This window comes from Zalophus californianus, chromosome 12, assembly GCF_009762305.2.
Source record: "Zalophus californianus isolate mZalCal1 chromosome 12, mZalCal1.pri.v2, whole genome shotgun sequence".
Lineage (NCBI taxonomy): Eukaryota > Metazoa > Chordata > Mammalia > Carnivora > Otariidae > Zalophus > Zalophus californianus.
Genome location: NC_045606.1, coordinates 49,226,547 through 49,251,518, shown reverse-complemented (window position 1 = coordinate 49,251,518; position 24,972 = coordinate 49,226,547). Strand labels below are relative to the sequence as shown.

The 24,972-nt window shown below is 38.3% G+C and overlaps 1 long non-coding RNA gene across 1 annotated transcript in view; it reads left to right on the top strand.

Annotated features, from left to right (window-relative positions):
- LOC113911862 overlaps positions 1–21,596 on the top strand; it is a 36,279-nt gene extending 14,683 nt beyond the window's left edge. The window contains exons 3-4 of the long non-coding RNA XR_003516609.1: positions 20,182–20,272; positions 21,535–21,596. This is a non-coding gene — a long non-coding RNA (uncharacterized LOC113911862). The remainder of the gene's footprint in view (positions 1–20,181; positions 20,273–21,534) is intronic.
- Positions 21,597–24,972: the final 3,376 nt, after the last annotated feature.

Genomic DNA, 24,972 nt, shown 5'->3' with positions numbered 1-24,972 from the left:
ACCTTCCCTCCAATATTAATCATTATCTTCTTCCTTTTAAACAGACTTTCAGAGGCTTTTTTATATCACTTCCAAGTCTTCTCTTATTTATTTTTTAGAAAATGGGGGAGGGGCAGAGGGAGTGGGAGAGAGAGAATCTTAGGCAGACCCCCTGCCCAGCACAGAGCCTGACATGGGGCTCCATCTCATCACCCTGAGATCATAACCTAAGCTGAAAGCAAGAGCCTGTCGTTTAACCGAGTCATCCAGGTGCTCCTTCTCTTATATTTTATTTTGGCATTTATCTTCTTGTGCAAAATGATTCTTATACCAAGTAACCAAGTTAGAAAATATCACCTTATTGATATCTTCTTATAACAATTTTCCCTTCAGATTTGTGTCAGCTTCTCAAAAGTTGAAGACAAACTTCAAGAGGATATGTAATATAAATTTTAAAAATTTATGTTTTGGAGCATATCCATAATATTTAAAATCATTTAAATTTTAATGTGTATAGGAAAATGGCTATATCAAAGGTATGTACTGTTGAAGTTTCCTCTCTAATAGAGATGCTCAACCTCAAAGGCAGATAAAGACTGTATACCTTTCATTATACAAACATGTTTTGAATACCTGCCATTACACTGTTTGAATATAATTCATGATTGAATACCTGCCATTATCACTGATACTAGAAAAACTGAAAAAGCGTTTCTCCTCTAGGACCTACCTAGGAATGGAGAAAGATCAGTAAACACCTGGTAACATATTCCAGCCTTATGGTAGGGGCATAAAGTTATAGGAGAACAGGGAGCAACTAATTTTGCCTCAGGGAGTTACTTAAGTGAATAGATCTTGAAAATAAACTCTTCTAAGAAGAGGAACAGGCAAATGATTTCCAGCCTACTGGATGACATATACAAGACAAATAAGTTTGAGAGGGGAACATGAGGTATCGAGAAAAGAATCAGGAGTTTTGTGTGACTAGGTGCTAGAATGTATATGGGAAGTATGCTGGCAACCGAGGACTGAGAAGTAGACGGAGGCCAGATTATAAACTGGGTTCAACAGTATGGACTTGATCCTCTAGGCCACTGGAAATCATGAGATTTTTTTAAGTAGGAGATGATCCAGTATTTATCATAGTATATATGTTATTGTAGTGACCTGCTTCCAATTCTAATCTGCTATTATACTATAAGAGACACAGTATAACACAGCAATCAAAAATTTGGACCCCAGAAACACAAATGCCAATTCAAATTCAAAGGACAGAGGGAAAGGAATCCAGAAGATCCCAGGACTGCATGCTGTGCCTTGGCATAGACCTCTCTGTATCCCTCAACTGTACAGTTATGCAATTTTAAGTAGGTTACATAATCTCACTGAAACTCTGTTTCCTTTTCTGTAAACCTCACAGATTTGTTGTGAGAATTTAATAATACAGGTAAAATATTTAGCACAGCTCCTGGACCATATTACATGCTCAGTAAATGATAGTTATATAAAAATGTCTTTGAAGGCTGTCTTGTCTTTCCAATGCCAATGCAGTTAGTAGGCCATCAATAAGAATTTTAGAATGACATAATGAGTTAAGGGTTTAGTCCAGCAGCATTTGGAAATACAAGTCTAGAGCATAAGAGTGAGTTTGAGCATTGCTGTTATTGACTAGAAATCAGGATTTCACCCAAACATAAAGAGGGAATGAAGCTCTGCTAGTTGTAGAGCTTCAGAAGAGAGGGTGAAAAAGAAAGAGAGAATATTTTCCTAGTTTAGGAGCATGCAACCTTTGTACAATTAAGAAAACTCTGCTCTTTCCAAGGAGAATATGCACATACATAGAATGTTTTGTATGGAGTTTTAGGGGTTCATGGACACCATAAACTCATTCCAAAAAAACCCTGATTTAAGAATAAGGAAATAATAAAGAAAAAAGTATAAGACTTGATAAAAAGAACAAAATCCCTAATAGAATATATATAAACTCTATCCATGGTGACTATTTAAGAAAGACTCTATCTATGGTGCCTATTTAAGAATTGAGGATCTTTGCTGGTGATATGGACTAGGAAATCAAGAACAATAATTGTTCAACATTACGATCAGATCCTTATTTATTCATATAAACAAGTTCAAACCAAATATCTGGCAATCTTAAATTTGGCAAGGAAAAGCCTCTTCTAGTGCGACATCTTTATGTTAAACATTTTATGGATTTCTTCCAAGTACATTAGTCAAATACTGAGAGTAGACGTCAAGCAAAGCATCCTCTATCCATATTGTTTTTCAAATGCATGTTTCTCATCACCACCAAAATGGCAAGCCCATAGAATGCCCAGAGAATGATGTTTTCTATGAGAAAATAATATTTAGACATAGTGGTACATGTAGATACAGTGGTAGAACAATCTTCCTAAAATATATATGTTTGTTTCTAATTTAAACACATTTTCCATGTTTTATAGTCTCAGTCTCTTTATCTCTTAATAAAAAGAAATAAAGGTTAAAAGGTTTTTAGAATTATATTTCTAACTAGGTCCTATTGATGAAGTGAGTATTCTTATGATTAACTAGATTCTCCTCATCTCTTTGAACCAGAATGCTTTAGTATTTAACAAGTTTAATCCATTGTGGGAATTATTCATCTTATTTTAACTGGTAGTAATCATGAGGATTAATCATGAGACCTGATTTTTGCTCCATGCTTTATAAACAACTAAAACTAATTAGTCTATTTTTGTGTATTTCAATAATTATGCAATCATTTATTAAAAACCTAGTGTCCTAGAAAATATGTTAAGTACTAAGAAAACAAAGATAAATATGAGACTTTTCCTTTCTTCAAAAGCTCACTCAATCTATCTGAAGAGTCAACATATACATATTATAATTCACAGAGGAGAATGAATTTAGCTTCCTTGGAGTTGGGGTGGGTGGGATCATGCCATGGAAATCACAAAGAAAAGGTGACACTGAGAAAAAATATCCCAGATGAAATATGAATTTACCTGAAAGGTATGAAAGGGGAAAAGAATTCCAGGTAAAGAGAACAGCATGTTCAAAGGCAGGGTGGCATAAATAAGCATAGCGTGTTTCTTGAATTACAAAGAGTCCAGTGATGTTATAATGTAAAAAGTGGGAGAGAGAATAAATGGGCTGTCAAATATCCTGCATCTTATGAAAAAATTCCCATGAGTTTGTAAGCAAGTGCTTCAAAGCCAGAACTAATTAATCAAACTTCTGAAGTTGTATCTTGATCATGTGAAAGTTTGCTGTGATTAGTTTGTGATGTTTGTCTTGAGCTTATGGTCTAGAAGGGGCAGGCTTAATAAAAACAACAACAACAACAACAACAACAACAACAACAACAAAACCTTACTTATTCTGGGGAAATCATTGGCAAATGAAACTGAAAAAATTTGCTGGGAACAGAGCATAAAGAGTCTTACAATCTGTGGCAAGCTTTTTTGTGCCTAAGAAGTCCATGGATTTTTTTTTTAATAAGGCTATTTTTTAGAGCAGTTTTAGTTCACGGATCCATAGATTTTTCATTGAGTTATTATTAATGAATAAATGTTGTACAAACTTTATTTGGAAAAATAATTAGTAGCAATTTGGAAATTAACAGGAAGAAAACGAGACCAGTTAGGAAGTTATTATAATACAGAAGTGAAGGCCTGACCTAAAGGCATGAGAAAGGAAAGACCGGGATGGATTTGACAAGTCTTTCATAGTTAAATAGTATTTGATAAATGATAGATGTGGAGGGATAAGTTTTCTAGAATAACTTCCATGTTTCCTTCTTAGTCATTGGGCAGATAGTGATGCCTTCGATGAGATAGGGAATTAAAGAGTGTATGGTGGAAGGCAGATGAATTTGGTGTTGGACATCCTGAGTAAAAACTGCAGGTTGGACATAAAAATAAAGATATCTGACAGGCAATCAGAAAATGTTTCTGAAGGCTAAGGAAAGAGAAATATGCCAGAGATACATACTCGGGGTCATTAGACTATAGCTACCATATTTTGCAGAAGAGATGCACTAAAGAAGCCAACTGGTCACCTAGACAAAAATTTAAAGAGTGGCTTTACTTGGCATTCACCATTGCAGATCACTGTTTGATTTTTAACGATGAATAACTAGAAAATTTGTTATTGCTTTACAGTTTTTTAGACCCCCGGGAATAAATAATTTATATAAATGATATAATTGCATCCTGTCTTCAAGGAATATTTTTCCCTATTAAAGTCTCCATTGTAAGCAAATTTTTCTTATGAAAAAATCACTTTCTTAATGTTCAGAAAGACTTACTTATAAGTTGAGTGTGTTATTTTAATTCATAGCACTTAGAAAAAGCTAGATATTTTGGAGATATAAATTTGGCTGGATGATTCACCCACAGTATTTTCAGAGATGATGCCTTCTGTACAGATTATACATAAGTTGGGAATGGCTAGTGAAATCCTAGCTCAGGGTGTGAATGAACACCACCACAGAGCCCAGACCCTTGGAGAAGTCCTAAGGCTATTATTCGGAATTGACTTTTTCTTTGGACCCTAACAAAGCAGTTGATGTTCTGAGACGCAGAGGGGCTGGGGTGAGGTTCTGGCCCTGTCACAGTGGTTGAGGCCAGGGTCACGGTGTCAGGCTCTTAGTGGTGCACGTGGTTTTGTCAAGGTTGCCACAAATTCAACACGGGAAAGACATGGGGTTTGTGTGGTGGGAAGGAGGCATCAGTTCACCCTACAGTATGTTCAGGAACAATGTCTTCTGATGCCCGTCCTCAATTCCCTTTCTGGGTGGGTCTTGGTCACACTGAATAGGAAAATTCAGTGACAGTCCCTCCGAGTCCCAAGAATCAAACCCTTCACATTCCCACCTCCATCAAAAACACTATGCATGTCATCATACTCTGCAAAGTGAACAGGAGGACAGAGGGAAGGGAATCCAGAAGATCCCAGGACTGCATGCTGCGCTTTGGCATAGACCACTGGGCTGTGTGAGAGCTGACAACATAGCCTGAGGGAGCCTAGGCAGGGGGCTGCTGTCAAGTTCTGGGGTTTTCCACGGTAAAGTGGGTGGACAGTGCACTGGAGAGACAGGATTGGGTAAACATACAACTTCCTCCTCCTACAGGAGACTATCAGGGTGGCCTGAGGCTGGGCCCCTGGTGCTCTCTTACTTTCTTGAGGGCCCGTGTCAGGCTTTGGCTCATCTGGGTTCATACCTCACCCATACAGCAGCTCCAGCAGCTCTGAGGTATTTAGAAGTATTCTTTCCAGGAAGGGCTGACACTGTAAACATGGTCCAGGGAAGCTGGGGCAACTTCTGGGCTTGCCATAAGTATTACAATTTTTCTTTCCTTTCTTTGGCAATACTTACATACTTTATTCATTCATATACACTTGGACAGCCTGCCAGTTGCAAACTCAGCTTTGTGGGGTAGAGATGCCAACTCTACCAAACCTGGAATCGGGATGATAAGCAAATCGTTTTTTAAAAAATTGCACAATGAGCACTACATTCTAGGAAAGTGCTTACAATGTACAACAACAACAAAAATAAGAACCTGTGGTTCTCAGAACGTTTTTAGACAAAACGTAAGAGAGATAAAAATGGAGTTGCTCTGGCTGATTTAAGGCTGACTGCCCAATGTGACTAACAAGTGGTCTTCTGTAAACATTTGGGTTTTACTAGAACATATTTTGGAAACAATGACCTATCTGGAGGTGCACCATTCCCACCCTACTGCCAAGAACATCTCCTCATTACTGAAGTGCTCAGGTCCTCACACTCCAGTATTTCCTCCTCCTGTGGGGCACTAGGACTGCCTTGGACTAACCTACGTGAGCTGGCTGTACACCACTTCCCAATTTCATGTTCAGTTATGTCATGTTGATAGCTTGAAATCAGCCACAGCGAGTGTACTTATATCGTAGAAATCAGCAAGCATTACAAACTAGAACTCTCCTGCCCCCAGAGCTGTTAACCAATTGCCAACACCTTTCTTCCCCTCCTTCTCTCTCTCTCTTTCTTTCTTTCTCCACCCCACCACTTCTCGATTCTGGAAATATGGCACAAAGTAGCAAATTTTTATCTTTGTGCCCCTCTCTGACCAAATACTTTCTCTAGATTCATTTTTTTCCCCTTAGATAGTACTCCCACCAGTTGGATTATAGTGATGTCTTACTTTTCCTGCTTTTGACTTGGGAGAAATTCTGTCTTTTATTGAGTGAGTTCTGCAGATTTCCCTCATTTTTTTTTTTTTTTTTGAGTGAGGATACAGAAACTTTTTTTCTTTTCATCTACTGTTCCCATGAAGGAGAACCATCTGAGCAACACTCCTGACTTCCTGCTCTGCCTCTTTAAAAAAAAAAAAAAAAAACTATTTAAATTCAATTAATTAACATACAGTGTATTATTAGTTTCAGAGGTAGAGGTCAGTGACTCATGAGTCTTATATAACACCCAGTGCTCGTTATATCCCATGCCCTCCTTAATGTCCATCACCCAGTGACTCCATCCCCCCACCCACTCCCCTCCAGCAGCCCTCAGTTTGTTTCCTATGATCAAGAGTTTCTTATGGTTTGTCCCCCTCTCTGATTTCGCCTTGTTTTATTTCATTCCCTTTCCCTATGCTCCTCTCTTTTCTTTCTTAAATTCCACATAAGAGTGAAATCATATGATATGCTCTGCCTCTTTCTCTTAGTGGAAAGATGGAAAATGATTTCTATGACAACATAGCATCTATTGACCCACGTTTCTCAAAGAGGCCAAGTACTAGGAAACTTCACTCTTTTTTCCTTACTCTCTGCCCTGGACCAATGAGAGGAAGCATTTCTGGGACAGTCTGTTCTATATACCCAAACTTGAGCATCTTGGAGTGTCCCAAAAGCAAACTAGGGTAGAGGGTTGGAGGGAATTGAGTTAGCAAACTGTTTTGCTGCAGATGTAAAGCCATGTTCTCCAACTGATTTATCAAGCACATAACTGACATTTAGATATTGATTTGTCTGTCTCCTACATCTTCATTCTCAATTAGTTCTGAACACAGGAAGGAAAGAATTTAAAATTTTAAGTAATCCCTTAAAAGTCCAACAGCTTTTTCATACTTTGAGACTAATCAAATATCACTTCCCCAGTGTGAAGATTTCCCTAGGTAAACCAGCCAAATCTTTTCTCTCTTCCTGTTCAACTATTAAAGCACTTATTTTCAATCACTTACCTAGCACTCATCATATACTACTCTATTCATGCATGCATCTTATCCCCTAAGTAGAAATGCATGCAGTGTTTCCTCTCATGCCTCTAGAAGGATACATGAGTAATTAGTAAGATGGTTATGTCAAGAGAGGCTAAAGAACAGTGTGGGGAGAGAGACTTATTTTCAGTATGCCTTTTGAAGATTCTGGAGTTTGTATCACACATTATCTTTTCAAAAATAAATACATTAAGAGAATAAATCCTCAAACTAATAAAAATAATATAAAATAAAACTGTATTACAATTAATTTTGTAAGTCTATAAGATCTTGTTTGATCACTAGAAACCACATACCTATATCCTATCAGTCCAGCTCCATTTGAAAATGTCTTATGGGACCACACTTTAATTGTTATGCCTTGGACTTTTACTGGGAAACAATTTTAGAAATAAACATGCTGTATGTGCCTCTGTATTTTTCTGAGGAACTGCTATTTTTTTTCAGTAGTCTATACTTTGAAAATTACTCCCAGAACTCTCAACCAGAAAAAAAATTCTCCTTTTGAATGATATGATTGCTCAAGTTATATGAGTCATTTATCACATTAAAATTCAAAAAATAAGTTATACAGACTGTAGTCAATCTAAAACCTGTGCCTTATCCCAGTATGGAAAACAGATGAACATAGAGCTGCTCTGATTGACTCACAGTTAAAAGGCCCAGGTCTTAACTATGTGTCTTCAACCTCCCTCAGGGAGTACTAATTTGATAGTCACTGTTGTAAAACACAATGAAAGTGAAGTAATCATCATGTTTCTTTTTTTCCCTTGTGAAGTGGGAAGCTCAGAACCAAGGTGTGTGTCTTTTCATGTACATTTCCACGTGCAAGATCCTGTAATACACCATTTCTCCTCTCTCCTTTGTTTTCTGTAATTATTTCAAGTTAGTTTGTGCTTAGAGTGAAAATACCTCACATCTATTAGGTTGACTGTATATACATTAATCTGGTTATTTATTGTCTCACCTTGAGGGAAATAGACTGAATTGGTTTTTCTAACAGTTAGAGGCTTTCCCATCCTCCGTAGCAGGTTTCCATAAAGCACATGCTAGGCGGTAACTAGGTCAGGTTTTAGGGCCAACAGTCCTCTATGTATCTCCAATAGTCTCAGTTGGACTCTGAGATCCAAATGAAAATATAATAATGTGATGGATTATATAGTTAAAATACAAAATTGCTTGTGAATTCTGTATCTGAGGAACAAAAATGAATTGGTAATTGTGTGTCTTTAAAAAAAAATACATTTTGAGGAAAACATTTGCCCACACCACTTACTATACTCAAAGCCGACAGATGACTCATATAACCTGAAGCTCATAAAACTGACAACAGATATACCTATTGAAGACTATGGATTGTGACCCCCAGACAGCTGGAGAATGATTTAGTGCAACAGTTACTAAATACAGTGGCTGCCTTTTCCATATCAACATTATAACAACGGGCAGTAACTGGGTTCACAGTGAAGCACGAACTCAGGAAATCGGCAATGTCATGTCCCAAAGCTAGATTTGTTAAGGGCTCCTAAGGGATATTAGAGCAAATAAATGCCAACCTGAAAATTCATCTGTATGACAACCAACTCTGGAACTTTCCAATTCTCTATAAATTTATAATAGGTACTGATTTGAAGGAAGAACAAAAATAGAATGTAAAAAAAAATCTCCCCAGCATTAATGAAAATTCAACATTTTGTTGTTGTTGTTGTTGGGAACCTAACATTTGCTAGATACCATATTAAGATGTTCAAGGTTTATAGGATGAGCAGGATGTTTAGATAATATGTAGACCTTCTATTGGAAGAATAAGAAAAAAAATAAGGGGGGAAAAAAAGCAGAATGCCAGAATTCAGGCACTATTTTAGCATTTTTTCTTCATCCTCTCCCTACTATGATGCTGGGGCTCTGAGAATATGCCTAAGGATCAGACCTGTGATCCTTCTCCCAATTTCAACTCTCCTCAGCTGAAGTTACTGTTATTTAAGCACTCATTAAAGCACAGATGCTAAATTCTGACCTTTTTAACCCATTTTAGGAAATAGAAGCAGAAGGCCACATACTTAACCAGACTTAAAAGCAGTTCTCCCTTATAACTAGTTCAGGTATGCTTGAGAAACCATTCCTTACTCCCTGGCTTTCTGCTGTGGGACACAGAAAACCCTGAAGCACTGTTAACCAATCAAAATTCAAGAACTAAAATTCAAGAAACTTAGGTGCCCCAAATTAGATTTATCATGATCCTTGATTCATCACTGCTTCCATCATTGGACCATGCAATTTAGCTGATAGAAAACAGGATTAGTCATTCCTCTGGCAGAGTAATGGTGTCATGGAAACAGGGGATAGTCCCCGTGGGTCCACACACTGCCTTTTTATTTTTTTATTTTATTTTTTTGATGTACTGTCCCATAATTCATTGTTTGCGTATAACACCCAGTGCTCCATGCAGAATGTGCCCTCTTTAATACCCATCACCAGGCTAACCCATCCACCCACCCACCCCTCCCCTCTAGAACCCTCAGTTTGTTATTCAGAGTCCATAGTCTCTCATGGTTTGTCTCCCCCTCCGATTTCCCCCCCTTCATTCTTCCCCTCCTGCTATCTTCTTCTTCTTTTTCTTTTTTTTTTTTTAACATATAATGTGTTATTTGTTTCAGAGGTGCAGGTCTGTGATTCAACAGTCTTACACAATTCACAGCGTTCACCATAGCACATACCCTCCCCAGTGTCTGTCACCCAGCTACTCCATCCCTCACACACTGCCTTCTACAAATGTGAATTGAGACTAGTGTAACAACTGTCCCTTTGTGCCTGACACTGTCCCGTTAGCACTGAAAGTCCTGTGTCAGGTGAAACTTAAGTCCCTGACAAACCAGGAAAGCTGGGTACTCTAAATCCTACCCTAAATCATACCCTAAATGGCCTCAAATAATTCACTTTTCTTTAAACTTAGCCAAATCCTATAGCTAACATGTAATCACAGGATTATTGGGTTCTCAGTATGTGCCACATTCTAACGATTTGAGGAAGATACTATTATTAACTCCATTTTACTAATGAAGAAACGAGGCATTGAGGATTTAAGGTACTGGTCCAGGTCTCCCAACTAAGATAGATTTCTGTACTCACATCTTTAAGTACTTCTAGGGCCTAGAAACAAATTAAATAACACAAGTTTAATCACTGGCCAAACATGTAAGCTGTGGATTGCACTGTTAGATGGAAATAGAATGTGCATTTCCAAGGTTAACAGAGTATTTAGCATAGGTCACATTCTAAAGAAAATGACCATATTTAAATTTTCATTATTTGTATACTACAGCCCATTATTAAATTTTAATAAATAGTGTTTTTGCCAGCTATCTCATAGAGCAAGGAAACAGAAGGTTATTGGAAATATAATATTCTGTGTTTTAACATTGATCTTTGCTTATTTTAGGATCTAGAGCTCTAGAAGGAAGCATCATTTCTATGACACAGGGACTAGTTTGTTCTAATTTCATAGCTTGAAGCTTGTTTGCTTTTGCTCAGATAAAAGACCATTATCTTTTATCTTTGTGTTTTTGCACATACTGAGACAGCTTGCCATCCTGTACTCCTTCAAGGAGTGATTTGCTCCTCACCCATCTGTCTGAGGGGGAGACTGTAGGCTCCCTCAGGGAAAGGATCCTGTTTATTATGTTCAGTATGTTATTATCAGCGTCTAGCACACAGTCTGGTTCAGACTGGACACTCAGTAAATATGTTTTCAATAAAAGAATGGCCTGAGAAATTGACTAAATGGACAAACCTATAGAAGCTTTAGAAACTTTGAGTCAGAAATGAAAAATATGGCTGCCGAGAATTGAGGGGAAAAAAGAATTTTAAGTGGTCAAAATAAAAGTGAACATAGTAAAACGGTATTGTAGCATAAAATTAATGTCATTTTATTATGGCAGTTAACATTTATTGGGTGCTTACTAGGTGCCAAACACTGTACTAAGTACTTTTTAAAAAGTTTAATCCTCATAACAAATCTGTGAAGCAGCTGTTATTATTGGCTGCAATTTTACCTATGAGGAAATGAGCCTTTGAGAGTTCAACTTTATTTTGATCTCACTGCCAACAGGTAGTGGAACTGAGGTGGTAATATTAATACCACATACTTCCACAGAACTCTGGACTTCCCTTATCATAATACTCCTCAAATTTCTTCATAACTGCCTATTTAGTACCTGTCTTCCCCACTCTATGAAGGCAGAGTCTGGTCTATCAAACTTCAGCATTTTATTCTCAGAACCAAAGTACCAGAAGCCCAGCAGTAGTGGCTCAACAGTAGTTGTCAAATGAATGGAACTGTAGTTGAAGAATCAACAAACTTAGGAGACCGTAGGACTTAAAATTATACAGAAAAATCATAGATTACTAACATTCTTCAAGGGTACCAGAGATGCCTATTCCCTGAGATGGTTACCCACCCTTTGGCTTTTAAAAAAAGGTCGCTGCTGGAAATTCTACAGAATGATACATGTGTATGGCACAGAAGCTGAGCTATGCAGCATGAAGGGAAGTAACGGGCAAAATCGAAATGATAAAACTAGAGATTATGAATGAATAGTTCTTACAAGTGAGGATGGCCTTGGCATCAGGACATTATTAGATAAACTATCATTGGAGGGGGGGATGTTTTTCTCTGCCTTCTCTATTCCCCACAGAGTTACTCCCAACGCAAGTAAGAACAAAGGATAGGCTGATTTCTGCTATACCGATCCTACCCATTGTGTAATAGAGAATTTAAGTGCATGGTGTTTAAATTAGAGAGAAGCCAGGATAAAGGCAGGTGAAGACTAGCAGTTCTACCAAGTGGAGCTGTTTAACATATTCAGGCACACTTAATACACATAATTCAGTGAAAACTGACACTGAGGGTTTTTTTTTTTTTTGTACAGACAATTTAAAAGTCAGTTTGTCTGGAAGAAGATTAACCAGGGGCTGATGGTGGGGAGATGGATGGATGGATTCAGGTGATGACAGCAAGCGAAGAAATGAAAGCAGTCACTAAGGAAACACAATAAATTATCAGGGCAACTTCCTAATTCTTCAAATAGGTTTTTAAAGTGGGAGCAAAAATAACTATTTTTGAAGTGCAAAAGCTGAGACTTCTTTAGTTTTATTTTTTTAATGGTGTATTGGAAAGGGCTACAGTTTATTTAGGGGAGTGATGAGTTTGGTTTTAGATATGTTAAATTAGGAGATGGCAGGATCAAAGACAAGAATAACTGGAATCATGAGATTAGAGTGCTCATTAGAGACCAAGATTTGGGGGTCATCGCGTGGACGTGATCTGAGGCCATCCAGTAGGTAAACTCGTCTCAATAGGAGAGTGAGAAAACCAGTGAGCCTCAGGAATACCCCGAGAAAAAGGACCTAGGGATGAAGTGTAATTAGAGCAGTGGTCAGGGGTGGTCAGGAAGTTTGTTTTAGGACGATGGAATTCAAGTGATGAAAGAGTTTTCAGAAGGGCAAAGTCAAACTTGTTTAATATGACAAAGGAATCCAGAAGGAGAAGATTAAGAAAGGACATCTGAATTTGTCTAGAAGCAAAGTTCCTAAAACACAGAATATTTATGGGTTTATGGAAAGCAACCAAAAAAAAAAAAAAAAATGAAGGGGTGAGAGGTAAAGGGAGAGGGTACCACACACTCTACTCCTGTAAGGGCTTTGGGTATAAAAGGAAGGAAAGCAATATAATGGTGGGAAATGTTAGGGGCATTAGGTTAACAAAATAAAAGGGCACTGATATAATAAAGACGAATCTAATCTTCCTGAATTCTAAGCTACTCCCTTAAAGTAAATTAGTAGCCTTGGGAGGCTCATTAACTCTACTGAGGGCACCGGGATATTGTTCGCTGCATTGTACTGCAGTGCCTGACAAAGCCGAGAGGTTATTATTCATAGCTTTAGGAAAAGCACTTCCTGTCACAATGGAGAGACTCCCCAGGAAATAAAGATACCATTATAAGAAACAGCAGCAGCAGTGTCTGCTTTTCTAAAAGGAAGATAAATTTGCAGATAACTGTCAAATCTTTTAGCAAACAGGTAATGTACCACGATCAGATTTTAAACCCCTGGACTCCTCCTGTATCATCTTCCTATCTCAGTTTCTTCACCTGTAAAAGAAGGGGTTTGGAGTTGATAATCTATTAAAAAAAAACACAAACTTTTAGCTTTCAAATTCTATGTTCTTTGATTCTTTTCCTTCTCAGACACCGTTCCCTGTAAAGAGAAAAAGGGTATCCATAATACAAAATGCCAAGACATAATGAAAAACGAACACAGGGAGCTTCTCTCTTCTTTTCCTCTTCCTTCTTCCTTATCTCTTTAACCTTATCAAAGGTTACCCCCTTTGACTTAAAAACTGCCTATTGAAAATTTCACGCATTATGGATCTTATGAATGCTAAAAGGTATGAACATTTCTACAAGGTGGTCATCGACTTTTTATACGTTTTACCTATCATGTGGCTCCTAAGATTCTTTCCTTAAGATTTTATTTGAGGGGCACGTGGGTGGCTCAGTCGTTAAGCGTCTGCCTTCAGCTCAGGTCATGGTCCCAGGGTCTCAGGATCGAGCCCCGCATCAGGCTCCCTGCTCTGCAGGAAGCCTGCTTCTCCCTCTCCCGCTCCCCCTGCTTGTGTTCCCTCTCTCACTGTGTTTCTCTCTGTCAAATAAATAAATAAAATCTTTAAAAAAGAAAAGATTTTATTTGAGAGTGAGAGAGAGCAAGAGAGAACACGAACAGGGGGAGGGGCAGAGGGAGAGGGAGAAGCAGGCTCCACGCTGAGCGTGAAGCCTGACTCGGGGCTCAATCCCAGGACCCTGAGATCATGACTTGAGCTGAAGGTATACGCTTAACTGACTTAACCACCCAGGCGCCCCTAGGATTCTTGTAAATAGTATTACTATCAGCCATAATATCAGAAAAATTGTAATAAGAAAACTTACCATTGTGATGTTAATTTCTTTGACATAATTAAATTTTGAAAACCAAGTGTGCATTATTAAAATAGATTTTCTCCTCTGTAGGATTCTTTCAGATTTACTTGGAAGAGTGGGAGAATTCTACTGGCCCCCATCCCTATATTGCACAGACTTTTAAGGAGGCATATTACAAATGTTTGAGCCTAAAATATGCAGTGTTTCAACTCAAAACACATTTGTTGAAAGCCTATCACTGTGAGATTTGGGAGAAAACAAAATGAAGTTGGGGTAGTTATCTATAGGAGCTAAGTATCTAATGGGAAAGAATAGCCATATTTATAATTTTCATTCAGATGCCAATTTACAGCTTAAAATGTGCTTTCACCATCATTCTCATTTGACCCTGACAGCCGCCCTGGAAGGTGAGCATCCGTCTTAGTTTCCTATCTTACAGATAATGGCATCAAGGAAAAGAAAGGCAAAGGGATGTGCCCCAAGTCAATGACATTAGTGAGTGATGGACTGAGACCTGAATCTTCCCTTCCAAAATATCAAGCTCTACTATCTATGGAAGCAGTTGGGTGCAAGAAATGTTTGGACACCTACAGTTAGACTAGATGTATTGGGAGTGAAGAAGAAGGGGAGCATTATTACAGGGGATAATGCCTGAAAGCTAGGTAGGAATCACCTATTGGAGGAGTTTACATCTCAATCCTAAGAAGTTAGGTGTTATTTATGTACTGGGAGCTAATTGAAGGCTTTTGAGCAGGGGAAAGACAAGGTCAGATCTGTGTTTAGGAGAAGAGCCTCATGGCCACAGGTAGTCTGCTGAGGGGCATGAGAGCATGGAAACCAGGGGGAGCAGCTCTTACCACTTGATCCAGGAGGGGGACAAGGAGGGCCGTGACCAGCTCGGAGGCAGGAGTATTGAAAAAGAGGGTAAGGATTTTACACATGGTTTCTGTAACAGGACGCATACCTAACTTTGGATTTAGGGATGTTATCAGGCCTATGTTCAGGCTGCATGTCATAGTACCCACTTTCCAGTCTCTAAAAAAATATTTAATCTTTCAAAATATTTACTGTCCAAGGTAGGGGATTTATTGATCACTTTCTGGTACTAGCATCTACCTAGTGATTTCACTTAATTCATTTGGTCAGCAAGCTTTAGTAAGACTGCATTCCTCATTTTTTTTCTTCCTGACAATCTTCCTTAGTTCTCTCTATACCAGGTCAGGGTATGAAACCAGCTTTTTGGTTTGATTTCTTTCATTTCAGTCTCATCACAGTTTATGGGTTCCTTCAAAGCAGAATTGATATGTGAGAATCCACATCCATTTGATATCCTCTATCCATATCAGTACAACATTCCAAAAAATCCATCAAATCCAAAAATCCAGGGCGCTTGGTGGCTCAGTCAGTTAAGCTTCCAATTCTTGATTTCTGCTCAGGTCATGATCTCAAAGTCATGAGACTGAGCCCTGCATTGGGCTCTGTGCTGGGAGTGGAGCCTGCTTAAGATTCTCTCTCTCCCTCTGCCCCTCCACACACCCTCACCCCACCCATGCTCTCATGCATGCTCTGTCTCTAAACAAACAAATATTCCATTCCAGAGTTTGTAATAAGGATGCACACTGCACTAGGCATAGTAACCCTCTTGTATCTCCAACACTATAACCAATGTCTACACCTTACTACATTGTGGACCACAAAATAAATTTAGATTTTCCTTAGATAAATGAATTAGAGTTGCTTAAATCTCCACTGGTTGAATTTAGGGATTGAGCCCCCCCAACCCTGATACCCCAGGCCCAAGTATTCCTCCAAACCGTAAGGTTACATTTATATGTACTCAAAAACCAGATCCTTCATTCCCCCTACCCTGATCTTTCTTCCAGTGAAATTGTACTTCACTGATCATAGCTACCATCACTCTGGTCTTGAATGGTACTCTCCTTTTGGCTTTCTGTGAAGATGGACAGACTGGTCCTCTTCTGATTCTCTACACCTGACGCTGGTCTGTAATGTTGAACAAAAAGGATCAGAGATAATTGGAGAGAAAAAATGTATACTTTATAACTGTAGCTTCTAAAAAGCCTCACTCAGATAGGCATCAGGTCTAGACTTCTCTACAGACAGAGCTCACCCTGCTTCTAGGAAGCCCTCAGATGAATTTCACTAACGACTGGGACAAATTCCAACTGACAGATGTTGAGAATAGGAAAAGGGACAGAGAGTGTGGACTTATCTTTCAAGAAGTTTGGCTTTCACCCTATCACTTCTAGAGCATCCAAGGGTCTCCTATTTTTCTGTTGTGTGACAAAGTATGCCTCACCGTGACAGTCTGCTCAGGAGCTTCAGAGAACTTTGTCAGTGAAAGCCCAGACAGAGACCAATAACTAAGCAAAAGTCTGTCAAACTGTAAGGAAATTGAGGGGTAGTTTTCTCCTTTCTTGGCTCCAGAGAATGTGGCCCAAGACAGTTGTGTCATTATCATGAACTTCTCTTGTTTAGTTTTGTTTCTTTTGTGTGTGTGTTTGGGGGGAGGGGAGTGTTGGTGTACTAGTTTTCTACTGCTGCTGTGTCAAATTACCACAACCTCAGTAGCTTAAACAATACAAAAGTATTATGTTATAGTTCTTTAGGTTAAAAGTGCAGCATAGGTTTCACTGGCTAAAAATCAAGGCATCAATAATGGCTGCATTCACTGCTGAAGCTTCTGGAGGCTGCTCACATTCTTTAGTTCATGGCCCCCTTCCTCCATCATTAAAGCCAGCAATGGAGGGTCAAACTCTTTAGAAATAGGATCTTTCTGGCCCTTCTTTCAACATTTCTCTCTTTTTGACTTACAGCCGGGAAAGTTTCTCTGCTAAGGACTAGGAGGAGATTGGGCCTACCCAAATAACCCAAAATAATCTCCCCATTTTAAAAACCAGCTGAGAAGTAACCTTAGTTCCATCTGCAACCTTAATTCCCTTCTGCCTTGTAACATATATTCATAACTTTTAGAAATTAGGACTAGGACATCTTTGGGAGGTCATTGTTCTGTCTACTATGGTTAGTTAAAGACAAGGAGCTAAGAATCAGGAGGACACAGGCATTATAGTGAAAACTGGACCAAAAACAAACCCCACAAGAAAACAAAAAGGCAATAGGTTCTTAAGACCATTAATCCAACAGAAAGTTGAGAGAATGTTAAAGAGGAGAGGGTTTCTCCCAAATGAGAATATGTTCATTTATTTTTCAGTATTTTATTTAAGTACAGTTCAGGAAAAAATAATGTGCCTTAACTGTCCACAGTTTCTGGTGCTTTTGTGTGTTTCCTGGGGCAGGCCAGATGAGCTTGTTCCTGTCTTTATACCTTGTCTGCTCAAGAGTTACTCTGGTGGGAGAGTAAAGGTTGGCCTTAGCCAGTTGTGGGCCAAGTTAACAGCACTGCTTACTCCTCGCTAGGACAGAGCTCTCCCTAGCATTATGCATGGTGGAACATTTTCCACAGTCACCACGAGCATTTAGGTTGAAGATTTGTCTACTCCCTGTTGCTTCGTGGATGTGAAAAATAGAACATAAGCTATGGGGTTTGTAGGTGGTAGACTAATGCCATGGGCACATGGGGTTGTTTTCTGGGGCAGATAGCTCCAAAGCATGATGGCAGTTATGGCTGAGTAACTAGGTAATTGAGTCCCTCTCATGGAGCACCCAAGTTGTGAGAGGTGAAGCTGTATCAGGCGTGGGTCTTGGCATTAGTGACTGGTACTGGGTCCTCTGCTCTGCCTGTTATCTTGGGTGCTGCTTGCCACTCATTCAAGTTTTTCATAAAGGGGATTCCAATGCATCATGTTTCGTAGGCCTAAACTCAAAATGACCCAGCAGGTGATGTTGTGTGAGCTCAGGTGAATCAGGACTGAAGCAGGCCCTAGCACCCAAGAAGGATCCTGGAGATCATCAGGTAGTGGCTTGGTTGTAAGGAGGGCTACTGTTTCTGGAAGGGAACAGGGCAAATAAATCAGAGAGGAAGCTATATACCAACCAGTACAGAAATATTTATAATTTAACAACTGATAAGAGGCCTATCATCGGAAGAGTAGCCCTGATTGGGGTTCAGCCAAAGCACTGGGTAGTTTTCTTTTCAATTCTCAAAACTGAAAAGGTGCTCTCATACTCCTCCCTAGACAAACAGGAACTTCTCATCATATTTATCCTTCTAAAGGATGCCACCCTTGGTAATTCTAAAAGAACATTCTGTTTTTATACCAGGAAGAGTTACCCCTTTTCTCAATAAAGGAAAAAAATACAAGTAATTTTTGGTAGGCTATACCTTCACTATACATCCTTCTACATTATGCTTATCAAAACATTTCATAAGAGGTTTACAGGAGTCACAATATATTTACCAGTTGATGCCAACATTTTAAAACCTTTTAAAAGATTGGGGCCCAAAGGAATATTTGTGATAAAATGAACATCCAGTTTTCCAAACTTCCATTTTAACTGGTATGACCATCACAAGCAGATTTATTCATGCGAAAGTGATTGATATTCCCAAAGATACTCTCCCAAGTAATATCTTGCAGTTAAACTTGATTTTCCTATAAAACAAAAAATCCGTTAACAGTAACATTTATATAATCACTCTAGCTATAGTCATATCTGCTAGTTGGTAAAATAGGAGAACACTGTGAAAATCAGTGAAGAATTTCTAGAAGCTGTTAAGAAATCCCTAGGGAAGAGACTTGAGGAGAAAAAGAGTTGGATATGAGCAGTAGAGGTGCATATTTTGCAATGGCTTTCCTGTAAGTCAGGATTCATTCATTTAATAGATTTTTACTGAAGCTACTAAGACAAGCTGGAAATACAAATAGGACAGGAAGCGATTATTCTACAGATATGAGGTTTCCTGATGAGTTGTTGATACAAGTGATAATAAATGGAAATGGCGGGAATGGAAAGATTTAGCAGAGGAAATGACTAGTCAAGATTTTGTGGGTTTAAGAATATAATATTTGTATTTACACAGAATCATTTTACACCTACATCCTGTTTGTAATGATACGTAATCTTATGCCAACACTGGTATATCAATCATTAAGAGTGGAATGTCTAGACTGGACTGATATTCTCAAGGTTCTTGGCAGAATGACTCACTTGGGTATGAAACCACATACACACAAAACAATCACACTTTAAAGTCCAAGGTGATAGTCTGGCATTTCTCGACATTTACAATGTTAGAAGTGAGTAACCACAGAATGGCAAGTTGCTATACATGGTAATCTGATAAAAATACTAAAGGAAGATGCACAGAAATGAAAATGAGTTTATGTCTGTACCCTTCTAGTCCTTTCCCACTGATATGACTGGCACTTGTGGTCAAAATAGTGTCTAACACTTTTTCAATGATTAAATCACACCTCTGAATTTTGGTTCACTTCCTCTGAAGCTTGTAGTGTATAACCTCAAATTTAATTTTTTTTTTTTTTGGTCAAAAATGCATCTCTAGTTCAAGTGCTTAAAAACAACTAGAACTACCAACTCTACTGAAAGTTCAGAAAAATGAAACATACATTACTCTACACATCTCCGGAGTCTGTCTCACACTTGAAAACTCAACAGGTCAACAGAATCAAACACCATTAGGAAAATAAAAGGGATCTTTTTGAAGTTTGCAGATAACACCAAGCAGTGTTCTTTGAAGAGGTAGGGTAGATGACAGTGCTAGTGCATTTGGTTTAGAACTTACACAAACTCAATTAGGTTTTATCCTTAAGATACAGAAATTAATATGAACAAATTAGTAAGTAAATGTAGACATTGTGGCTTTAGAACATTAGGAAACTAGGAAATGTAATAATAGTTACCAAGAAAGAAAAAAATAGAAACATGGAAAAAATACTTTTTAAAAAGGGAATTTTAGAGCACTGAAAATACTCTGTGATATTATAATGATAATATAGGTCATTATATATTTATCAAACCCTTAGAATGTACAACACCAGGACTGGATCCTAAAGTAAACTATGGACTGTGATGTGTCAGTGGAGGTTCATCCTTCATAGAAAATGGACCATTCTGGTGAGTGATGCTGGTAATGGGGGAGACTATACACATGTGGGAGCAGGGAATATTTGGAAAATTTCTGGATATCTCTTTCAGTTTTTATGTAAAGCTAAAACTGCTTTAAAAATCGTCTTTTTTTTTTTTTTAAGAAAGGGCATTAGAAGTTCAGAAATGAAACAAACTTCAGTTTTCTCTTCAGGAAAATTTCATAGAGCACAGAAGTATCATCCAAATATTTTCCATATTATGACACTATCCTTAGAGAAAGGATAGTGTCATAAGAGAGTAAAGATTACAAATATAGTATTTTGAGAAATGTAATATGCTGTCTTTGCATTTCCCTGTGAAGAGTTATTTTCTTAGACAGACTTGACAACCTGGGGGAGATTATGAGAGCCGCCTCAGGGAGGATTTTCTAAATTCCTTCATTTCTCCCTTTAAAGTTTCTAGAACCTGGCCTGCCAGATGGATCATACAGTTTTGAAATAAAAAAGTTCTAGCCAGAAGGAAAGAGGAAGCAAGAAAATCTTACCCTTGTGGTCCCAAGGGTGATGGGAAGAGAAAAGGAGGGGCAAGTAGAGGAAGGTGAGACACAGGAAAGGAGAAAACCCTTTCCAGGTATAAGTCCTAATAGGAAAATTGTGTGACATGAGAGGAGATGCCCCCAAAGTCTATAATTTATCTGGGCCAGATGTAGCAGGTGAACTTGGTGGCAGAGAGATGACGTGAGTCTGGCTTCCTCTTATATCAGCTTCTTCTGTGTCACAGATAGAATCTCCAGTGCCTGTGTTCCCTGAGGAGGACATGTGCAAGTAAGGTGAGAGTTAGGCTGGGGCCTGCACCAGGGAGCTCAGAAGTCAAGGTTCAGTAGCTGAGTAATCAAGTGCCTATGAAGATTACAGTGGGGCTGAGTGAGCAGGAAGATGGCTGTGCCCTGACCCAATCCAGGGTGTTCAGACCCGAGTTTCACTAGCTCACACTTCCATAGCAGATGCCTGAACCCTCCTCAGATGCTCTGGGAACCCTTCCATTGCCACGTGGCTGAGGCAGCAAACCAAACCAGCTACTGCACATCAGAGGCCAGAGAGCTTCCAGAGGGGACCCCTTCCCACAGCCTCTACAATGGTCACATAAACCACACACTCCCAAACTGCGGAAACCCTGTGAGGAAAAGCTCAGAAGAGAGCCTGATCTAAGATACTATTCATCTTACCAGAGATTGGTATTACAGTGGATTTAGTTTTGGGATGAGACTAAATTGTTTCTTTTTCTTGTAGTTCTTCCTACCTTGTGGGCGCATATGATGAAGACCATCTCATTGTTACCAAAAAATAAGGAGGCTATGATTTCTTTTCAAATCTGGAGAATGTGAGTAAATTTACAACTCCATCATAGCCACCTTGTGATTATTTACTTCTTCAGAGCTTTCTAATCTTTTCCTGGAGGCCTCGATTATCCTTGTCCATTTTTCAAATAAGAATCTTCTTCCTTGGCTCCCATGACATTGACCTTCTTTGTCTTTTCCTGTGCCACTCAGGATGTCTTGTCTCACCTGTCTTTATCTGCAGATCTTTAAACTCACCCACTTCTGAAGGCTCATGTTTCAGTGTCACGTATTGATTCATTCTGTTTGACATTTTGTCTCATGGGAAATAGTTTCATATATAGCATGTAAGAAAGTATTTTAGAAATAATTGTGCTATGACCAATTTCTTCTATCATCTACAATTTTGTATTGGATAATTGTTTCACCATTGTCTTTAAATGAGTTCATGTATATATGATTGATCTATACTGACCATATCTCAGTCTTTCAACAACAGTGTCATCAACAGAATATTTTGCAATGCTTTATATGCCATAGGTATTTATTAGAAAACTAAACTGCTTTGGTTATAATGAGTAGACCAAGGAGACATATAAGAGAAGTCAAGAAACATTTTTGTTTTAAAATAAAAGAAACAAAACAAATGGTTAGCAACTGATTCCAAAGTAAAGCAATAAATGCATGGTTCTTAAAGAGAATGGGCCAACAGATGCCTGTCTCCACTCAAGTTGCATATGACCTTATGAAGTAGTCACGTCCAATTTTAGGTTTCTATGTCCACCTTTTTTCTTTTTTAAGATTTTATTTATTTATTTGACAGAGAGAGACACAGTGAGAGAGGGAATACAAAGCAGGGGGATTGGGAGAGGGAGAAGCAGGCTTCCCGCTGAGCAGGGAGCCCGATGCAGGGCTCGATCCCAGCACCCTGGGGTCATGACCTGAGCTGAAGGCAGACGCCCAACGACTGAGCCCCCCAGGCACCCCTCACCTTTGTTCTTTCAAATGGATGAAACATTTGAGAAAAAAATTACAATGAAACAACGGCTTTCAAAATCCAGTGAGCAAGAAAATCAATTTTAATTAACTCAACTCGAAGAGTTTCAACATAACCAGCATTGACTGGGCATGTACTATATGACTGAGAAATACAAAGAGGAAGAAAGCATGATCCTCACCTCAAAGAACTTTAAGTTTAACGGGGGAACTAGGCAGAACCTGAGGCTATACAGAGGTACAAAAAAGGGGAAACTTTTATTTTTATGCAACGGGTAAGGTTTCTATAAGAAAATGGCCAATGGTTGGACTCTGCAGATGGGCAGATCTTGAGAAATATTCTGAGCAGAGGGAATCATATGTGCAAAGGCATTTCCACAAAACTTGTTTCCTGCCTCTTTGCTTTTATGAATAATAATTAATGATATTAAAGTAATCCTTTCAATTGTAATACAAATGTATCAACATGGTCTACCAACACGTGTGTATTTATAGTAAAAATACAATCCCAGTACAAAGTTAAAGAAAGTTTCCATCATTATAGCATATTTCTTTAATGAGGTAAAACTAACATATAATTGACCACCCTGAAGTGTACCATTTAGCGGCACACAGTGCATTCACGGTACTTGGAACCATCAGCTCTGTTTCTCATTTCAAAGCCATTAGAGGAAAGATTAAAACTATCTGAATGATCGTATACTTCATAAAGTCTAAACTCATTATCATTCCATCTCTCCTAATAATTGATCCAAGCTAAAGAAAGTTACAGTTTCGTTAGAAATTAAATTAGCATTTTTATCTAAATTAAATCTGCATTTTTAGGACTCCATACCCTCAAATTGTTTCACACAATTCAACAATTAAATTTTTAGTTTGTTTTTCTAAAGATTTTATTTATTTATTTATTTATTTGAGAGAAAGTGGGTATGCACCTGGGCACATGTATGAGCAGGAGTGGGGGAAAGGCAGAGGGAGAGAATCTTCAAGCAAACTCCCAGCTGAGAGCTGAACCCCACGCAGTGTTTGATCATGGGACCCTAAGATCATGACCTGAGCTGAAGGCAGACACTTAACCAATTGAGATACCCAGGCACCCCAATTCTCAGTTTTTAATACTGTTTTTAGGTATTATGTCCATATATCTTAGGTTATAAGGTGCATATTATTTATGGCATATACATATAATGGAATATCATTCAACCTTAAAAGGGAAGGACTTCAGACATATGGTATAACACTGTTGAACCTTGAGGATATTACATTAAGTGAAATAAGCCAGGCACAAAAGGATGAATATTGTCTGATTCCACATATATGAGGTACTTAGAGTAATCAAATTCATAGAGATAGAAAGTAAAAGGGTGGTTGCCAGGGCCTGGGAGGAGGGGGAAGAGGAGTTTTTGTTTCATGGCTACAGAGTTTCAGTTTGGGAAGATAAAAAAGTTCTAGAGATGCATGATGGTGATGGTTGTACAATAATATAAATGTACTTAATGAGACTGAATTGTACATATAAAAATGGTTGAAATGGCCAATTCTGTGTTATGTATATTTTACCACAATTTAGGAAATCAAAGTTAAAAAGAGCTTATCTAGATGATCTGAGGTAAGTTACCCCACTAAGAAGCACTGAATAAATAGACATTCCTACTGCCATGAGAAAAGACTAGGGTAAATGTCCTTATTGTGCTACAGACATAGCATCTTCATTGTTATATTTATGGCTCCAGGTCATTCCAAGCACAGAAAAATCCATGCAATTTATTTAATCATCAGGAACACATTATCTTTGTGATGAGGGTCGGCTCACATGGAGAAAGCCAGCTTCTTTTATGAGAGTTAAGCCTTCCATTTACTGGGACCTCCTGTTTTAAGACTGTCCTCATGAGCAAGAGATCAGTACATCATAACCTGCTTTATCTTTCTTTGCCAATGTGAAAAAAAAATGAATGACTGTAACAAAAATGTTTTGAAAACCAAGAACATTTCTTGCAGCATCTTCTAACTCAGAAAATTTTCTGAATATGCACTGCTCCTGAGGAAGAGAACTCTTTCTGCTTTTAAAAATGAAAGCCACAACAAACATTTATGTATCCGACACATTCCATGTTATCTTAATGACTACTATTCCTGTTAGATTATGGTTATTGGAATACAAATACTCTTAAGAACTATCTTGTAAATTTGGGCATTTATAATATAGCTGGGCATCTGGAGAATTAACTAATTTAGAAGACATCCATTAGTAATTCAAGAAACTGAAGACATACAATAAGATAAAATAGTCTTTTAAACATTATGTTTACATTAAATTGCTCAAAGGAAAAATTATTTTTGTCATTGGTTTTTATCTGTAAAATGGATATTATCAAATAGTGTGCCATATTACAGG